Genomic DNA, 19,189 nt, shown 5'->3' with positions numbered 1-19,189 from the left:
CAGTTGGTTGCCGGCCCTGGTGGAAGGGGAATCTTTGGGGCCACAGATGGTGGAGGAGGAAGGAGCTCTGCCTGGCCCCCTGGCAGCTGGGAGCTGGGAGCTGCCAGAACTTGAAGGAGAATTAGTTGGTCTAGGAAGCTTACCCTGGCATGACTAGGGAGGTAAAATAATCTGCCTAATGTACATTCCTCTTTTCCCCTGGAAAATCTGAAATAGAGAGCAGTCTGCTCTAAGCATGGTTGTACATTCTGCTTATTTGAAGAAGCCAGGCAAGGAGTTCCCCCACAAGCAGCAAGACATGTAGGAACTGTAATGTGGAAGAACCTAAAACTATTATTTTTAGTTCTCAGGTAAAGTAGGTCATGTATGGCAGCCATGTGACTAATGTCAGAATCACTGCTTTCTGCCTATTTTTCTAGTCCTCCAACCGTTTATTTATATTTGGAAACTATCTCAACCAGCCACTAACTGTATGTCATGGGCTTTCTCAACCGTCTTGTACACCAGCCATCTCTGACTCCTGCCAGCAGGGATCATGTTGAAACAGTTTGGGAGTGTGGTTTTTAGGTTCCAGCAAAATACTTCTTAAAAAAAAAAAAAGCCTCCTAGGAAAATGAGTTTGAACTGTATGTAATTTCTGCTTCTGTTGAGTTTTCTGCAATGGTTCTTTCAAGCTAAGAACAGCCCAATACTCAAGCCAGGATCGTTTCTCTTGGCCACTGATCCATTTTTCCTTTTTTATTATGGAAAGTTTCAAACATGCAAAAATATAGAGAAAAGAACAATGATGCCCTGTACACCCTCACCTTGCCTCAACATTCGACAATTGTCAACTCATTTTAGCCACTATATTTGGTGGATGATGAAGGAAGGAAGGAAAGGAAGAAAGGAGAGAGGGAGGGAAAGAGGGGAAAGAAGGGAAGGGAAGACAAAAATAAAAGAAGAAAAGAGAAAAGAAAAGAAAAGGGCTAGGCCTGGTGGCTCCTATCTATAATCCCAGAGCTTTGGGAGGCCAACGCTGGAGGATTGCTTAAGACCAGGAGTTTGAGACCCACCTGGGCAACATAGTGAGATCCTATCTTCATAAAAATTTTTTACATTAGGCAGGCTTGCTGGAAGGTGTCTGCATTCCCAGGAAGCTGAGGCAGAAGGATCACTGGAGCCCAGGAGTTCAAGGCTACAGTGAGCCATGATTGTGCCACTGCACTCCAGCCTGTGCAACAGAGCAAGACCCCATCTTTAAAAAAAATAAATAAAAAGAAGAAAGAAAAGAATACATTAAAATGGGTTGCACAAGATTTGGAGCATGTTCCTCCATATTTCTTCTTACTTTGGAACTCGAGTTAAAACAGTTCTCAGTCCAAATTACATACAATTGGTTTTATGAAATTCTTCCTAGATTCAAAATTTCAATTAGATTTCAGGGAAATCACTAGAAGCCTAGTTAAAAAGGAGTCTGTCTCATTGCAACTTACTATTATGAATGTGACTCTAAAACAAAACTGATTATTGATGCCAAGCTCACATTTTACTTGTTGGGGATTTTAACCACATGGCAGCAACTTCCAGTAAGAAGCTTAAAAACTTCCCAGCTAAAGAAATGCTGGTGGTGGCAGGAGTGGCGGGAGATGGGGGAGGGGTAGTGGAAATAACATTTGATTTCTGAAAACTCCAGACAAGCCATGGAAGTTTACATTTCAGATTGTTTAAAGAAAAGCTCATCATGGGAGATCATCTTAGGGTGTGAATCAATGGAGATAATTCTAGAGGAAGTCAGCACTGGCCTGTTCTTGAGGTGGGAGGAGACATTGGTTTATCTGTTGAGAATTTCTCAAGTATAGCGTGACTTTCTTCCTCCCTTCCTTTCTTTTCTTTTCTTTTCCTTTCTTTCTTTTTCTTTTCTTCCCTTTTTTTTTTTTTTTTTTTTTTTTTTTTTATGAGACAGGGTCTTGCTCTGTTGCCCAAGCTGGAGTGCAGTGGTGCAATCACAGCTCACTTTAACCTCAAACTCCTGGATTCAAGCAATCCTCCCACCTCAGCCTCCCAAAGCGTTGGGATTAGAGGTATGAGCCACTGTGCCTGGCCTTTCTTTCTTTTTTGAAGCACAAGGACCAGTGGAGAAAAAGTGAATTTATATCATCAGTATTAACAATCATACAGTCACTTGCCAGCGTCTTCTGTTTTCTGTTAGCAGGTGAAAAGTGAAAGGAGAAAACGCAGGCAGTGGCAGCCAATTTTAGCTCCCCATCTAGCCATGTCATTTATAACCAGAGTCATTTGAAACCTCCCATTGTGGGATTTGATGAACTCAAATGACTGCCCCAAAATACTGACCACGTCTACATAACAGCAAACATAGGTTTGGCATGACATCGATCAGGGCCTGAAATCTTGGCCAGCGGCTTCCCGACTTCCACGTGGAATCCTCCTTAGAACAAATGCTTAGGGCAGATGTTTGTCTGAAATGAATGCAGACACACAGAGGCGGATGCACAGCTTTCTCACACACGCACACAAACACACCTGCATTAGTAATTACATAAGGTAATTACTTTGCACCAACCTAATATGAGTTTTTTCAAGGGCCCTGGAAGTAGCCTGCATCCACCTGGGACAAACTTTCTCTTTCTTGACCATCTACAAAAGCGCAAGGGAAAAGACCACCGTCTGGAGAGTTAGTGGCCTGAGTTTTTTCTCTGTTCCATCAGGAATGCACAGGTACTTTAAGTTCCGGGGCCTCATTTTCTTCTGCCCTGACATAAGGGAAAAAAGTAGGCCAGATGATTTTTGAAGTTCTAAAGGCAGCTCCAGCCGGGTGCAGTGGCACTCACCTGTAGTCTCAGCTACCCAGGAAGTTGAGATGGGAGAACGGCTTAAGCCAAGGAGTTCAAGACCAGCCTGGGCAACATAGCAAGACCCCATCTTAAAAAATAATAATAATAATAAATAAAGGCGGCTCTACAAGCACAGTGAACTATTAACACAGAGTAGGGCTTGGCGTCTGCCAGTGTGGATTGAAATCTTTGCTCCATGCTTCTAAACAGGGCAACCATGAGACTGTTGGTTGCTTTCTTTTGAAAACTATAAAGAATACCTATGTCACAGATTCCCGTAAGAATTGAATTCTTTAAACATATATAAACCACCTGACTTAAGAAATATGTCATTATGCTAGTACCCTCCTTCTTAAAATGCGATGATTTCAAACATCAAGGAATCTGGGAAGTTTGCCTTTTTAGAGCACAACTAGACAATTCTGTCCAAAATATTTCCCACTATAACTTATTACTCATTGGAGGATCAGTATAAACATTTAGGTCAATACCACTGAAAAATACTCATGAGACAGAAGTGTTGCATAGTCCATGTCTTATGTGAGATATTTTAGATACTTTTTCTTTCTTATTTGTTTCTTCCTTATTTCTTCCTTATTCACTTCCAAATAAAAGAAAGGTATAAGTTGAACCAAGTTGAGAAAGTGAAGTCTTTACAAAGTTTATATTGCTAATTAAATTAAGGTTTTTAGCAGATCAAGGACGAATAGCTGAGTTCAACAAAATATTTCCTTTGATCTCAAGGCTTTTTACTTCAAAGACTAACCAGCGGGATCATGCAGGGGGCTGCCAGTGAACCCCTCCTCTCCCCACAATGAGGGGGCTTGGGTGAAAAGAACTTTGGAGAATCCACTTCAGAGCAGTGTGAACGCCTGCAGTGGTTGGTCCTGCCCAGGCCAGCCTCTGGGGTGAGGCATGTCAGCAGAAAATAAATGAGTCAGAAGACGTGAGTTTGAGGCTTGAGTCTACCCGTTACTCACATCCCAAGAAAAAGTTGCTTGACATCAGTCTTCATGTTCTCCCATGAAAAATGGGACAATGATGCCTAACTTATTTGTCTCCTAGCTTTGATCTAAAGATAATGCTGGCTCTTTGAATATAGCAAATACTGAAATAAGATTAAGAAATAAAACCCCAGAAGGATACTCAAACAGTCTGCATTTTCTTCCAGGAAGAGTTTTTCAGCCTGGCGTGGTGGCTCACACCTGTAATCCCAGCACTTTGGGAGGCCAAGGTGAGTGAATCTCCTGAGTTCAGGAGTTCAAGACCAGCCTGGACAACATGGTGAAACCATCTCTACCCAAAATACAAAAAATTAGCCCAGCGTGGTGGTGTGTGCCTGAGGTCCCAGCTACTCAGGAAGCTGAAGTGGGAGGATTGCTCAAGCCTGGGAGGTGGAGGTTGCAGTGAGTCGAGGTTGTGCCACTGCACTCCAACCTGGGTGACAGAGTGACACTCCATCTAAAAAAAAAAAGTTTTTCTACTTCTCTCTCCAGTGCTGTACGCAGTAGGTGCTCAATATTTCTTTGTTGAGTGAGTGAAGGGGTAAATGAAGACTGTGGCAAGAGGTGGGCCCTGGGACCCTCTGCCATGTAGATTTGTGCTTCCTTCCTCTTAGATGACCCCATTCATCGTGCCATTGCAGCCTAGGCCCTACTTAATCTGGGGATGTGGTAAGAAGGGAATTCCAGGGTCGGGGAGGGAGAAGGGTAGTGGGAAGCTGGGAGAAAGAAAGGGCCACCCTGGCGCAAGGAAGGAAGAAGGACAGTTATGGGCAATCCCTGCAACTGCCCTCTAATGAGAGCCTGCTATGTCCCCAATATAAAGTGTGTCACACTACCTTGGACAGGTGGTCCTCAGCATTATTCCATTGAGCCCATGTTTGCCTCTGATTGAAAGGATTAAGCATTTGTATGTTTCCAAATTTTCTTAAGCCTGGAAAGATGAACACCCTACTTGGTGAAATCCAATGGCAAGTCATCCTAAATTCTTAGTCACCAAAGAGAGAATTTGGGGCACTGGGGAAACCCAGACGCTGACTACACGATGAGAACATAATGAATAATGAGGGCTGAAACATTACAGGTATGTGCCACAGGCTTCTAGAGATGGCTTTCAAGCTTCCCTGTGCCTTTGAACTTCTCCTTCTCACAATGCCTTTGGACAGACGTTATTTTTCAGAATCAGAGATAACAGGCAGATGCTAATGAGCTGAGCTTTGCTGTGAGCTCTGGGGTGGGTCCCAGATGGGATCCTCCTGTGGGTGTCAGCACTGGGTGTTGCCACATCGGCGTTCCCCCGCCTTGGATGGATTGTTTCTCTTTGACGTTGTGATGGTTTCCTAACCCATGTCTGCAGTGAATCAGCCCCTGATAGAGGAATGATTCAGTGGGCTCCTGTAGTCGGGTACCCAGGTTGAAGGAGACACATTCAAAGACACTGGTATCACTCAGGATGTCTGAGGCTGCAACTCACAGGAGATCCAACTGATAGTGACTTCAAACAGAACCATGTGTGTTTATCTCATGCAGCAAGAAGTCTAGGGATTTATAGCTCCAGGGTTATGCAGCTTCTCTGCAATTCTGGTTCTAGAAAGGCAGTATGTCGCAACAGTGAGGAGTACAGCCTCTGCCATGGGTCTCCCTGAGTTCAAATCCCAGCTTTGGTGCTTCTTGTCTGTGAAACTTCCCACAAATTACTGAACTTCACTGAGCCTCGGCTCCCTCCTCTGTCAATTGGAGAGAACGGTAGTTCTCCTTCCAGAGTTGCTGTTAGAATTAAATTAGTTAATACTTATAAACTGCTTAAGGAGAGGCTGGCATGTATTAAGCACTATGAGTGTTAGTTCTTGTCTATCTTATTTATTTTTATCATTCCCTCATTGTCAAAAGATCATTCCCAAAGCAGCAGGCTTTCACACCACACATGACAGTATGCAGGACAGGAAGGAAAGTGCTGGAGGGGACAAGGCAAGGGATAAGAATGACACGGGCCTCTCTTGGGCATCTCTCTCCTTTAGCAGAGAGAAAACTCCTTCCCAGACCTCATGCCTTTGTCAGAGCCTATAGGTCAGGATTGGGCCACGCAGTGATGTCTGAGCCAATACCTGGCAAAGGAGAGTGAAATTATCATGGTTTAGAGCCTCTGTGCTATCTCCCGTGGTAGCTCCTAACCACATAAAGCAATTTAGATTTAAATTAAAATTAAATAAAATTTAAAATTTAGGCTGGGCGTGGTGGCTCATGCCTGTAATCCTGGCACTTTTGGAGGCTGAGGCGGGTGGATCCCCTGAGGTCAGGAGTTTGAGACCAGCCTAGCCAACTTGGTGAAACTCCGTCTCTACTAAAAACACAAAAATCAGCCAGGTGTGGTGGTGCATGCCGGTAATCGCAGCTACTCAGGAGGCTGAGGCAGGAGAATCGCTTGAACCCAGAAAGCAGAGGTTGCAGTGAGCCAAGATAGTGCCACTCTACTCCAGCCTGGGTGACAGAGCGAGGCTCCAGCTCAAAACAAAATAAAAATTAAATTAAATTCAGTTGCCCAGTCAATCGAGCCACATTTCAGGTGCTCAGTAGCCACGTGGGGCCAGTGGTCTCCATAATGGGCAGTGCAGCTCTAGACCGTTTCCATCATCCAGGAAGGTCTGTCAGACAGTGCTGGAATCAGAGCCCACTCCCGCAGCTGGATGAGGGTAAACCTTCCCTGAGCACATTTTCTCATGGTGTCTGAACAAAATCAGGGCTGTGTTCACAAGGAAGAAGGAGGAGTGGCTGCTGGGTTGGTAATCAACAATGAAGGAGACACAGGAGGGAAGACCAGCATAGACACTGGTGAGATCAGAACTGTGGGTGTGAGTGTGGCCATTGGGTGAGAAGCTCAGCAGGGTTTAAGAAGCCTCGTTAGATTTCATGTTGACCCTCCTGGCCTCTCTCCGCGAGGCACCCTGACACACACAGTCTAGCTATTTTATTGTGGTGGAAATTGGAATTATAAGAATTTGTTGGCTGGGCACGGTGGCTCACACCTGTCATCCCAGCACTTTGGGAGGCCGAGGCAGGTGGATCATGAGGTCAGGAGATCAAGACCATCCTGGCTAACATAGTGAAACCCCGTCTCTACTAAAAATACAAAAAATTAGCCAGGAGTGGTGGTGGGCGCCTGTAGTCCCAGCTACTTGGGAGGCGGAGACAGGAGAATCACTGGAACCCAGGAGGCAGAAGTTGCAGTGAGCCAAGATCATGCCACTGCACTCTAGCCTGGCAACAGAGTGAGACTCCATCTCAAAATAATAATAATAATAATTTGTTAGACGCCCTCTCCCCTCTTAAAGTTAGGTAGTTCCTGTTACTAAAGTGCAAAAATGAGCCTCCACCCTGCCTATATCCTGGACCCCAACCCAGCCTGAGAATAAGACTCTGTAAATGCCCCTGTTGATGTTGCCTATTTTTACTATTGACATACAAAATGAGAGAATAAAAACCATTTTCCACTATACATACTCACCGTGAAGCACAATATACAACACACCAAAGCCCTTGGGGTAGTACTATAGATCTGACTGCAAAATGCAGCCTCACACACTTCCCTAGGGGCCCCGGGGAGCAGTAAAAGTCTTAGAGCTCCTCCTAGTATTTGAGAAGGTGTTGGTTGGCTGTGGCAAATGTGCATTTGGAGCAATAATAATAACAACCAATGTGCAGTTATGCTTAACTATATGTCAGGCATTTGCTCAAGGTCAGGAAGTGGTGGAGTTGAATTTGCACCCAGAAATTCTAGTGCCAAAGTCCAGATTCTGCTGCACTCTCTTCTCAGGACTCGAGGTGAGCATGCTCTTTGGGGATCCACAGGCTCAATGCTTATTGAAGCACAGATGGCTGGGCCAGCGGTGTGCTGGAGCCGGCTCCTCCTCTCAGCTCAGGAGAGCTTCTTGTGCACACCTCTTCCCAACTCCACAGTCAATAACAGCAGGTTGATATCTTACAATCAGTCATAGTGTGAGAATTTAAACCACTGGAATCAGCAACTTGAGGGTATGTGCTTTCTGGAGAGCTGGTTAAATCTTTACCAGCACACCACCTGCTAGTTCCTATCCCTAGAGTCCCTGATTCAGTAACTCTTGGACAGGACCTGATGATTTACGTTTCTAACAATTTCCCAGGGAATGATGATTCTGCTAGTCCAGAGAGGACACTTTAAGAAACACTTGGAAGAAGTGAAATCTGTTGTCTGATTTCAGGGCTCTCCGATTTCAGACAACACACAACAGATTTTTTCCTCCCGCCTAAAGCATAAGTCATCATTGACAAGAGGAATGCTAGCACTTTCATCTAAGAATGCTGGCTGTAGATGACCCTATATCAAATCAATACTAATAAGAGCTAATGTTTACAGAATATTGACTGTACACCAGCTATTTACTGTCCTGCTCATTTCATGCATTAACTCATTTAATCCAAGAACCATAGACAGCAGGTTCTACTAGTACAGCTGGGGCTGAAGCACAGAGCAGTCAAATAACTTGCCCAAGGTTATACGGGGAGTAAGTTGTGAAGATGTGAATATGAGCAATCTGCCTCCAGAGCCCATGGATTTAACTGCTGCAAATCACAGATGAGACCTGACTGTAGTTCTGCCAAATAGAAAAATCTACTAACTGTTCCCTTAAAAGAAGAATAAGAACTTCAAAGAAAACACACAAAAAGGAGAATTTAAATTTCCAAGTCTCTCCCAACTGGACTTTCAAGACGTAAAAGAAGATGGATAAAGAAGTTTTCAATCCTCTCATTGTCCTTCAGCATCATCAACATGCAGGAGACCACACCATCAGTTGATGAGAAAGCCAGTCTCCTGGTCAGGGGTCAGCAAATGTTTTCCATAAAGGACAAGATAGTAAACATTTCTGGCTTTGCAGGCTGTACAGCCTTCATTGCAACAACTCCACTCTGCCTTTGTAGTTTGAAAGCAGCTATAGACCATAAGTGAGAATGAGAATGAGCACAGCTATATCCAGTAAAGCCTTTTTTTTTTTTTTTTTTTTTTACAAAAGCAGGCATTGGCCTTATTCAGCTGTGGGCTGTAATTTGATGACGTGTCCTGGATTCATCTAGAAGTTGCTCTTTATTTCTAAATAACTAGCAGAAACTATACCTCCATTAAATGTAGGTAAAACTTTACAACAAATACATAAATAAACACCCAGCCAGGAGCAGTGGCTCACCCCTGTAATCCCAGCACTTTGGGAGGCCGAGGTGGGTGGATCACCTGAGGTCAGGAATTTGAGACCAGCCTGGCCAACACGGTGAAACCCATCTCTACTAAAAATACAAAAATTAGCCTGGTGTGCTGGCGTGTGCCTGTGATCCCAGCTACTTGGGAGGCTGAGGCAGGAGAATCACTGGAACCCAGAAGGCGGAGGCTGCAGTGAGCCGAGATCGTGCCACTGCACTCTAGTCTGGGCGACAGAGTGAGACTTCGTCTCAGAAAAAAAAAAAAAAAAACACACCCATATATCTAGGTAATCACTTAACAGATACCGGTGGGAACCTCCCCAGAAGACAGTCCATCTCTGTGGTTCTAATCTGGGGACAGAAGGTCCTTCTTGGCTTTAGGTTATGACAGGAGGCTCAGTTGGCTGGGGAATCACACTACTGAGGAAAATGTCCACAGATCCAAAGCTTAGCTTAGCTTGAGTCCTGTTGGCTAAAAAGGAAACAATGCAAGCACAGAGTCTCATCTCATTTGATCACCTCAAATACACACTGACGAGCCCAGAACCGAGTCAGAGTGGAGCTTAGAAATTAGCAGTGTCATCTTTCTTCTTAAAATGTTGATTCATTTTATTTTATAAACCAACACGATGCCAAGGAATGTGATGACGGTCTGGTCTGTAAGGGATGTTTAAACAACGTGTCCCAGATCCATCTTCTCCTTAATATTGAGATTGGTGCCATCTTGGTAAATGCTCCATAACTTTTCTCCTAGGCCCTAGTCTTTTCTCCCTGCCTCTAGGCTTTCACTGCTCCTGATTACCTTTCTGAATGTACATCTCTGATCCTTTCGAATTCATGATCAATCCTCTCTGAATTACCACCGCATATTGACTTAAGGTCAAACTCCCCAGCTTGGCATTCAAGAACTGATATGACCTAGCTTCTTTTTTTCTCTCCCATTTTACCTCAAAACTATCTTAATTTCTATGCCTAGAAAATCATGTCTTGGCCTAGTGCGGTGGCTCGCGCCTATAATCCCAGCACTTTGGGAGGCCGAGGCGGGCAGATCACTTGAGGTCAGGAGTTCAAGACCAGCCTGGCCAACATGGTGAAACCCCGTCTCTACTAAAAATACAAAAATTAGCCAGGCACAGTGGCAAGAACGTGTAACCCCAGCTACTTGGGAGGCTGAGGCAGGACAATCACTTGAACCTGGGAGGCGGAGGTTGCACTGAGTGGAGATTACACCACTGCATTCCAGCCTGGGCAGCAAGGTGAGACTCTATCTCAAAAAAAAAAAAAAAAAAAAAAAAGGAAAAAGAAAAAATCATGTCTTGCCTAAGGAAGTTCCAAAGGCATAGTCAAGTGAGACAAGTGTTTTAACTACAGCAGCAAGACCCACATAAATAACCTTAGGAGAATCATATTCATAGCAAAGGAAAAGACAAAGCTGTAGGCAGCAAGATAAACTACAAATCAAAGGAATAGTCTGGGACAAAGTTTCAGAAATAGAACAGCATTATGTGACATTTCCCATTTTCTATGGTAGTTGGTACATGATGTCTGGACAGATCTGGAACCTTAAAAGAACTGCGGGGCTGACGCCCTAAGGTCAACGCTTTTCAAACTTCCCTTTCTCTTAGAAACATTTTGGTGAGTTTTAACTTTAATAGGCTTCACCCCAGACCCAGAAAAGATATCAGCAAATCTGGTTTTTTTTTTTTTTTTTTTTTTTGAGATACAGTCTCACTCTGTCACCCAGGCTGGAGTACAGTGGCGCGATCTCAGTTCACTGCAACCTCTGCCTCCAGGGTTCAAGCGATTCTCCTGCCTCAGCCTCCTGAGTACCTGGGACTACAGGCGCCCGCTACCAAGACTGGCTAATTTTTATATATTTAGTAGAGACGGGGTTTCACTATGTTGGCCAGGCTGGTCTTGAACTCCTGACCTCAGGTGATCCACCCGCCTCGGCCTCCCAAAGTGCTGGCATTACAGGCATAAGCCATGACACCCAGCCAGGAAATCTGAATTTTAATAAATGCTTCAGGTAATTCTAATGATTGTTCAAGTTTGGGAAAATTCTGACTTCACATTAAAATCACCAGGAGGCTCTGCAGGGAGACCTCATGCAGAGGCCACAGGGAGGTGTTCTGGCCAACAGCCCAGCTAAGGTTCCAGCCAGCAGCCAGGCTCAACTGCCGGACATGTGTGTGAAGATACATCCAAGATGACCCCAGACCCCAGGCACCACCACACCCCAACTGAGGCCCCAGACATCGTGGAACAAAGACAAATCATCACCTATTTGCCCTGTCTCAATTCTCAACCAACAGAATCAAGGAGCCAAATAAAATGGTCATTTTATGTTTTTTTTTTTTTTTTTAAACGCATCTGGAGATCTTTTTAAAAGTGCTGCAGCTTAGGTCCTGTCCCCAGTACATCCTGATTTATTTAGTCTGGAGTGGCATCTGGTATTAATTTTTTTCCCTAGTTTTCGTTATAAAAATTTTTAATATCAAGAACTGGACAAATAATACATGCAAATCTGTAGATCCATTATAATTGTGAATATTTTGCAATACACTAGATGGGTAAGTAGATAGATGATAGATAGATAGATAGATAGATAGATAGATAGATAGATAGATAGAAGACAGATACAACTGAACTATTTGAAAATAATTTGCAGACATGACGTTTGACCCCTAAGTTTAAGCACGCAACTATTTAACAATAAGAGAAGAGATTACAGGCATGCACCACCACACCCGACTACTTTTTTATTTTTAGTAGAGACGGAGTTTCACCACATTGACCAGGCTGGTCTCAAACTCCTGACCTCAGGTGATCCGCCCGCCTCAGCCTCCCAAAGTGCTGGGATAACAGGCATGAGCCACCGCACCCCATCTTCTTATTTACTTATTTTGACTTTTTAAACAGGCCAGCCTTTTTTTTTTTTTTTTTTTTTTTTGGACAGAGTCCTGCTCTGTTGCCAGGCTGGAGTTCAGTGGTGAGATCTCGGCTCACTGCAACCTCTGCCTCTCAGGTTCAAGTGATTCTCCTGCCTCAGCCTCCCGAGTAGCTGGGACTACAGGCATCCGCCACCATGCCCAGCTAATTTCTGTATTTTTAGTAGAGACGGGGTTTCACCATGTTAGCCAGGATGGTCTTAATCTCCTGACCTTGTGATCCGCCCACCTCGGCCTCCCAAAATGCTAGGATTACAGGCATGAGCCACCACGCCCAGGCCGACAGCTCTTTTATAGAATAGTCGACAATCTATCTTGGTCTGACTATCTCTTCATGGTGGCATTTAACTTGTGTGTGTTTTCCCACTTGGTCCTGTAAACTGAAGTTTAAGTCTAGTGAATTTATATTCAGATTAAGCATTTGAGGCAAGTACAATTCATAGGAGATAGATACTTCCCATCACATCAGATAGTACATGTTGTCCATTTGTCATACTATTACTGATGCTGAACTTAATCCCTTGATGAAAGGAATGGCCATCGTATCTTTCCATTACAATATGTTTTTTTATTTGCAATTAGCCCGGAACCTGTGATAGTCTAGCACATGAATATACTGTTTCCCCAATGAAATTTCACCTAGTAGTTTTGCCACCCATTGATGACTTTGTCTGAAATAATTATTTGGTTGGAAATGGAAAAAAAGGTCATATTTTTACTTTTCTATTAAGAAATAACTTACATGGCAGTAAAAATTCACCCTCTATTCTGTAGTTATTCAGGTCTTGACAACCATGTAACCACCACAACCATTAGGATATAGAGCAGGTGACTGACGCCTGTAATCCCAGCACTTTGGGAGGCCAAGGTGGGCAGATCACGAGGTCAGGAGATCGAGAGCATCCCGGTCAACATGGTGAAACCCTGTCTCTACTAAAATACAAAAAATTAGCCAGGAGTGGTGGCGCACACCTGTAGCCTCAGCTACTTGGGAGGCTGAGGCAAGGGAATCACTTGAACCTGGGAGGCAGAGGTTGCAGTGAGCAAGATCGTGCCACTGCACTCCAGCCTGGCAACAGAGCAAGACTCCATCTCAAAAAAAAAAAAAAAGATACAGAGCAGTTCCACTATCCCCTCCAAATTCCTCCATGTCAACTCTCGCCCAGCCCCAGCCCCTGGCAGCCACTGATCTTTTTTCTGTCCTGTTAGATTTGCTTTTTCCAGAACGTCACACACCTGGAATTATACATTGTACAGCATTTTGAGTCTGTTTTTTTTTTTTTCCACTTAGCACAATGCATTTGAGATCCCTCCATGTTGTTCTATGCATCAGCAGTTTTTTCCTTTTTATTACTGAACCATATTCCATTGTGTTCCATTGTATTCCAGCTTGTTTATTCAGTCCCAAATTGAAGGACAGATGGGTTGTGTTCAGTTTGGAGCAATTCCAGATAAAGTTGTAGAAACATTCTCTTCCAGGCCTTTGTGTGAACTAAAGTTTTCATTTCACTCGGGTAAATACTTAGAAGTAGAATCACTAAGTTGTTCAGTAAATGTGTGTTTAACTTCACAAGAAACTGCTAAATTCTTTTTCACAGTGGCTGGACCATCTTGTGTTTCTCCCCACAGCATATGAGAGTTGAATAATTGTTTTTAAATTCTGTCATCCTTTATATTTCTTAGCTGGCATTCTCCCATGATGAAAAGCATTTCCTCATCAACTTGAGATGAACCACTGATTGGTTTATAAAGGCAGAGTAAATGCTAATTTTTCCACCTCGTTACCCATTTCTAGAGGAAAGAGTTTTACAGTAGTCACTTCCAGACCTCCTCTTTTTCTCATTCTTCCTTTCTTTTTTATAGCTACAGACGTAGGTATTTTTATTTACTCCACATTTTACAATCACTAACACTTATCATTCTTAATAATGCTCAAATTCTTCTAAAATTCTTCCCTGGTGGGAAGGCTGTCAAGCTAGTCCTTAACCTTTCAACATGACTTCATTGGCTTTTGACACTTTTTTGCTTTCTGGCACGGTAAGATTCCCATTCTCACCTTGAACTTTCCTTGAATCAAGCCTAGGATCAGCCATTCTCCGAGAGATCTGGTTCCTTTTAATAGCCTTCAGAAACCCATTCTGGGCAGCAGGTTATCTCATGGCTACTGGACACCATCACCTCTAGGTTCCTTGATTAGGAATACATGCACAGATAAACACTTTAAATCAAGACTAGGAGCTATGCATACACTGAAATTACAGATTCGTACCAATACTTCCAATTAAAATTTGACCTTCTTCACATCTTTTTTTTTTATTTGTATTTCTTTTCTTTTATATCAAAATTACAATGCCAGCCTTACAACTCCTAATAAAACTACTGAGGAAAGCTTAAGATTTCTTTGCATTTCTTTTTACTTTCACAATATTTCCTATGAGGGGTGTCTAGTCAGAGCACTGAGGTCAAAAGTCACTTGAAATAATTATTTCTCTGTGTGGCTATGTTTCCAACTTGGTATACAGCTAGGTGGATTTGTTTCCATTGTTTTCAATTTTAGGATTTGGCATGAATATATTTTATTCTATTTTATTTTTTTTTTAGAGATAAGGTCTTGCTTTGTTGCCCAGGAAGACTCTCACTGCAGCCTCACACTCCTGGGCACAGTCAGCCCTCTCACCTCAGCCTCCTGTGTAGCTAGGACCACAGGCACACACCACCATACTGGACTAATTTTTTAAATTTTTTGTAGAGATGGGGTCTCTCTATGCTGCCCAGGTTGGTCTGGAACTCCTGGCCTCAAGCGATTCTCCTGCCTTGGCTTCCCTAAGTTCTGGGATTACAGGTGTGAGCCACCATGCCCGACCAACATGAATACATTTTATTTTATTTTATTTACTTTTTTTTTTTTTTTTTAATTTTGAGACAGAGCTTCACTCTTGTTGCCCAGGCTGGAGTACAATGGCACAATCTCGGCTCACTGCAACCTCTGCCTCCCGGGTTCAATTCTTCTGCCTCAGCCTCCCGAGTAGCTGGGATTACAGGCACCCATCACCACACCCAGCTAATTTTTTGTATTTTTAGTAGAGACAGGGTTTCACTATGTTGGCCAGGCTGGTCTCGAACTCCTGACCTCAGGCGATCCACCCGTCTCTGCCTCCCAAAGTGCTGGGATTACAGGCATGAGCCACGGCACCCGACTGTGAATACATTTTAAGAGCTTTCCAGGGCATCCCAGTGTGCGGTGAAGCACTCAGTTGGTCATTTGCTCTTTTTACTGTTTCCCTCGCCCAGGAACGGCTTCTGTTCCATATCCTTTCACTGAAACACACCTTTCCTTTCCTTTATGGCCCACTCCCTCCATCCACAGAAGTTTCTGTGATCCCATGCATTGAGAGTAGTGTTTCTCTCCTCTGCACTCCAGTGGCCTTTTAGCCACTCCTGATAGGGATCCTGAAATAGTCTACCTTGCTTTACAGTCCTTGTGTCAAGGGTTGGCAAACTTTGGTCGTCAGGAGCCAGACGGTGAATATTTTAGCTTTGCAGATCATATAAATTGCTGCTGCATACTCTCTTCTGGTTTGTAACCCTTTATATCCTTAGCTAGCAGGGCCTGTAGAAACAGGTGGTCTCCTGAGATCTAGCCCTTGGGCCATAGTTTGCCAACGCCTTCCTTATGTCATCTTTCTATTTCAAGTACATTGCGGGCAGCAAAAACCTCTTACTCACCCTGTGCCTCCCTTATAGCAGAGCACATGAGGAAGGACGCTCACTAAATGTTTTTTAAACTCATGAACATATATTACGACTGTATCGCAGATTGACAAGACTTTGTTATTACTCCAGAAAATGCAGCTATATTGAATAATAAAAGCACTATGTGTAAACACAGAGCATGACTGACAGACAGTAACCTGTAGCTAATGCCATCCTCCACGTTCAGTCACTTGTCTTACTTTTGTCCGGGGTGGGAAGAGGGTAGTGGTGGTTTATGAGTACTTAATCATCACAGAATTGGGGGTTCTTAAAACTAACCAGGGCCGGGCGCGGTGGCTCACGCCTGTAATCTCAGCACTTTGGGAGGCCGCGGCGGGTGGATCACGAGGTCAGGAGATCAAGATCATCCTGCCAATGTGGTGAAACCCCGTCTCTACTAAAAATACAAAAAAATTAGCCGAGCATAGTGGCAGGCGCCTGTAATCCCAGCTACTCAGGAGGCTGAGGCAGGAGAATTGCTTGAACCCAGGAGGCAGAGGCTGCAGTGAGCCAAGATTGCGCCACTGCACTCCAGCCTGGCAACAAAGCGAGACTCCGTCTCAAAAAAACAAAAAACAAAAAAAACTAAACAGGCCAGGCATGGTGGCTTATACTTGTAATCCCAGCACTTTGGGAGGCTGAGGTGAGCAGAGTGCTTGAGCCCCAGGAGTTCGAGACAGCCTGGGCAACATGGCAAAACCCTGTCTCTACACGTGTGTGTGTGTGTGTGTGTGTGTGTGTGTGTTTTTTTTTTTTTTTTTGAGACTGGGTCTCATTCTGCCACCCAGGCCAGAGTGCAGCGACATGATAACAGCTCACCGTAGCCTCGACCTCCCAAGCTCAAGAGATCCAAGATGTTTTGTATTTTTAGTAAAGACAGGGTTTCACCCTGTTACCCAGGCTGGTCTCAAACCCCTGGTCTCAAGTGTTCCTCTTGCCTCTGCCTCCCAAAGTGCTGGAATTACAGGATTGAGCCACTGTATCCAACCTACAAAAAAACTTTTTAAAAAAATTAGCCAGGGCTGGGTGAGTGGCTTGCACCTATAATCCCAAGCACTTTGGGAGGCCGAGGCTGGTAAATCACTTGAGGCCAGGAGTTCAAGACCAGCCTGGCCAACATGGCAAAACCCCATCTCTACCAAAAAAAATACAAACATTAGCCAGCCATAGTGGCACGTGCCTGTAGTCCCAGCTACTCAGGAGGCTAAGGCAGGAGAATCACTTGAACCCAGGAGGCGGAGGCTGCAGTGAGCTGAGATCGTGCCACTGCATTCCAGCCCGGGAAACAGAGCCAGACTCTCTCTCAAAAAAAAAAAAAAAGACTAAACACAAATATCCAGTGGAGACATTTCCTGCCTAAAACCGTACAGGAATAGACAAGACGGCAGAGGTGGGGCTAACTAAACTTCCCTCCTTATAAGCCAAAAAGTGGCTCCCAGTACCTGTGAAGGTATTATCCCTCTCCCCAGGGGAAGATGCCAACAAGATGAGAAGCAAACTCCAGTTTCTAGAAACTTCCATTTTCACCTGTGTCTGAAAGAGGAACAAGATGCAAACCATCTGGAAGAGAAAGGAAAAAGACCTGTAGCTGGCTTCCAGTGTTTCAGCACTCTGAGTTTGTTAGGCCTAAGGAAAGGAAAATAGGGCGTGATTAGTATTATGAAGGAGGCCGGAGTGTTGTACTAAAATATCTTCCCTGAGCACCTTCCTGAAACAGTTCCTGAATTGACACCTCAGTGCAAAATGCTACTTTCACTGAGAGAAAAAAAGACAAAAACCTGGAAATGCTTTAAAAAAAAATCTGTTGTCTGTGTTTCAGGAAGTTTCTACTGATTCTAAATTTCACCTCTGATAGAACCCTGGTGGTCTGGTGATATTACTTCCTAATTCTGGGACCTCCACCCTAGGAAACCCACCTCTCACTGAAACAAGTGGATGTCTTTGTGGTTGCTGCCATGGGATTTAAGAGTCTTTTTTCTTTTTTCTTTTTTTTTTTTTTTTATATGGAGTCTTGCTCTGTCACCCAAGCTGGAGTGTGGTGGTGTGATCTCAGCTCTCTGCAACCCCCACCTCCTGGGTTCAAGCGATTCTCCTGCCTCAGCCTCCCAAGTAGCTGGGATTACAGGCATGCACCACCATGCCCAGCTAATTTCTGTATTTTCAGTAGAGACGGAGTTTCACTATGTTGGCCAGGATGGTCTTGATCTCCTGACCTTAAGTGATCCTCCTGCCTCGGCCTCCCAAAGGGCTGGGATTACAGGCGTGAGCCACTACGCCCAGCCTAAGAGTCCATTTGAAGCATTTTTATTCTAAGAAAATTTATTTCCATATGTAGTTGGGATGAAAAGTCTATGAAATCCATTCAGAACAAAGGTGCTTTCAACTGTACTATTTGAAGTTACAGTTTTGTTTCTTCCCTTATCCTGTGCTATCTTAAGCCATATGTTGTTGTAAATTAACACGAAAGAGGGCATTTAAAACAAATGGTTTATGTGAATAGCATTAATCCCGTCAAGACTAGTTTGTGACAAGAGCTAAAGATTGCACTCTTGCCTTTTAAGCTCAACCAAGTTAAACATCTGAACTATTTCTGCTGTCTCTTAAATATTAAGATGTAACACGTTTCTGATGTTTGTTGACATTTGTTGTACTTTTGATGAACAATTAGCCTGCAAGAATATTAACAGGAAATTCCATTCATGAGATAAGCAGCTGTTTGTGCAAAGCTTCAGCCAGATCATGGGACCAAAAATCTTCTTTATGCAACTACTGTTTGTTGAATAGTCAGCATTCCTTGCACGTTCAAAAGGAAATGCTTTGGAAATAACTTTTATGGCTAATTTTGACTTTTATATTTTCGTAAGGAGAAAATAACTTTCATGGTTAATGTTGACTCTTATACTTGCAGGTAGTAAAATAATGTCCTTTATCACCATGTAAATTTCAAACAGTAGTCATTGACAAATCCCTAGTAATTTCCAAATTGTAATACAGAATCCTAAGGCTGGTGTTAAGATCCCTGAGTCCACGTCATATCATAATGCATGATTATTTTATTGAAATAAAAACCTACAATTGTATGAAACACTCTCTCTCTCTCTTTTTTTTTTTTTTTTTAAGACAGAGTCTTGCTCTGTCACCCAGGCTGGAGTACAGTGGCACAAACATGGCTCACTGCAGCCTCAACTTCCCAGGCTCAAGTGACCCTTCTGCCTCAGCTTCCAGTAGTTGGGACCATAGACACGCACCACCACACTCAGCTAATTTTTAAAATCTTTTGTATGGACAGGGTCTTGCCATGTTGCCCAGGCTGGTCTTGAATTCCTGGGCTCAAGCAATCCTGCCTCTTTGGCCTCCCAAAGTGCTGGGATTACAGGCATGAGCCACAGAGTCTAGCCAAGAACACTCTCTAATTCAAAAATGT

General features: G+C 43.7%; 1 long non-coding RNA gene across 2 annotated transcripts in view; it reads right to left on the bottom strand.

Annotated features, from left to right (window-relative positions):
- Nucleotides 1-814: 814 nt before the first annotated feature.
- The window catches only part of LOC129059339 (uncharacterized), a 35,759-nt gene continuing 17,384 nt past the window's right edge, over nt 815-19,189 (bottom strand). The window contains exons 4-6 of one of the 2 annotated variants that reach the window (XR_010139926.1): nt 17,208-17,325; nt 14,069-14,200; nt 815-1,237 (exon numbers count right to left, since the gene is read on the bottom strand). This is a non-coding gene — a long non-coding RNA (uncharacterized LOC129059339). Of the gene's footprint in view, nt 1,238-4,026; nt 5,603-14,068; nt 14,201-17,207; nt 17,326-19,189 lie in introns of those variants that run through there. The other variant, XR_008525156.2, reaches the window with a different exon arrangement.

This window comes from Pongo abelii, chromosome 4 (genome assembly GCF_028885655.2).
Source record: "Pongo abelii isolate AG06213 chromosome 4, NHGRI_mPonAbe1-v2.0_pri, whole genome shotgun sequence".
NCBI lineage: Eukaryota > Metazoa > Chordata > Mammalia > Primates > Hominidae > Pongo > Pongo abelii.
This window is presented reverse-complemented; position numbering and strand designations above follow the sequence as displayed.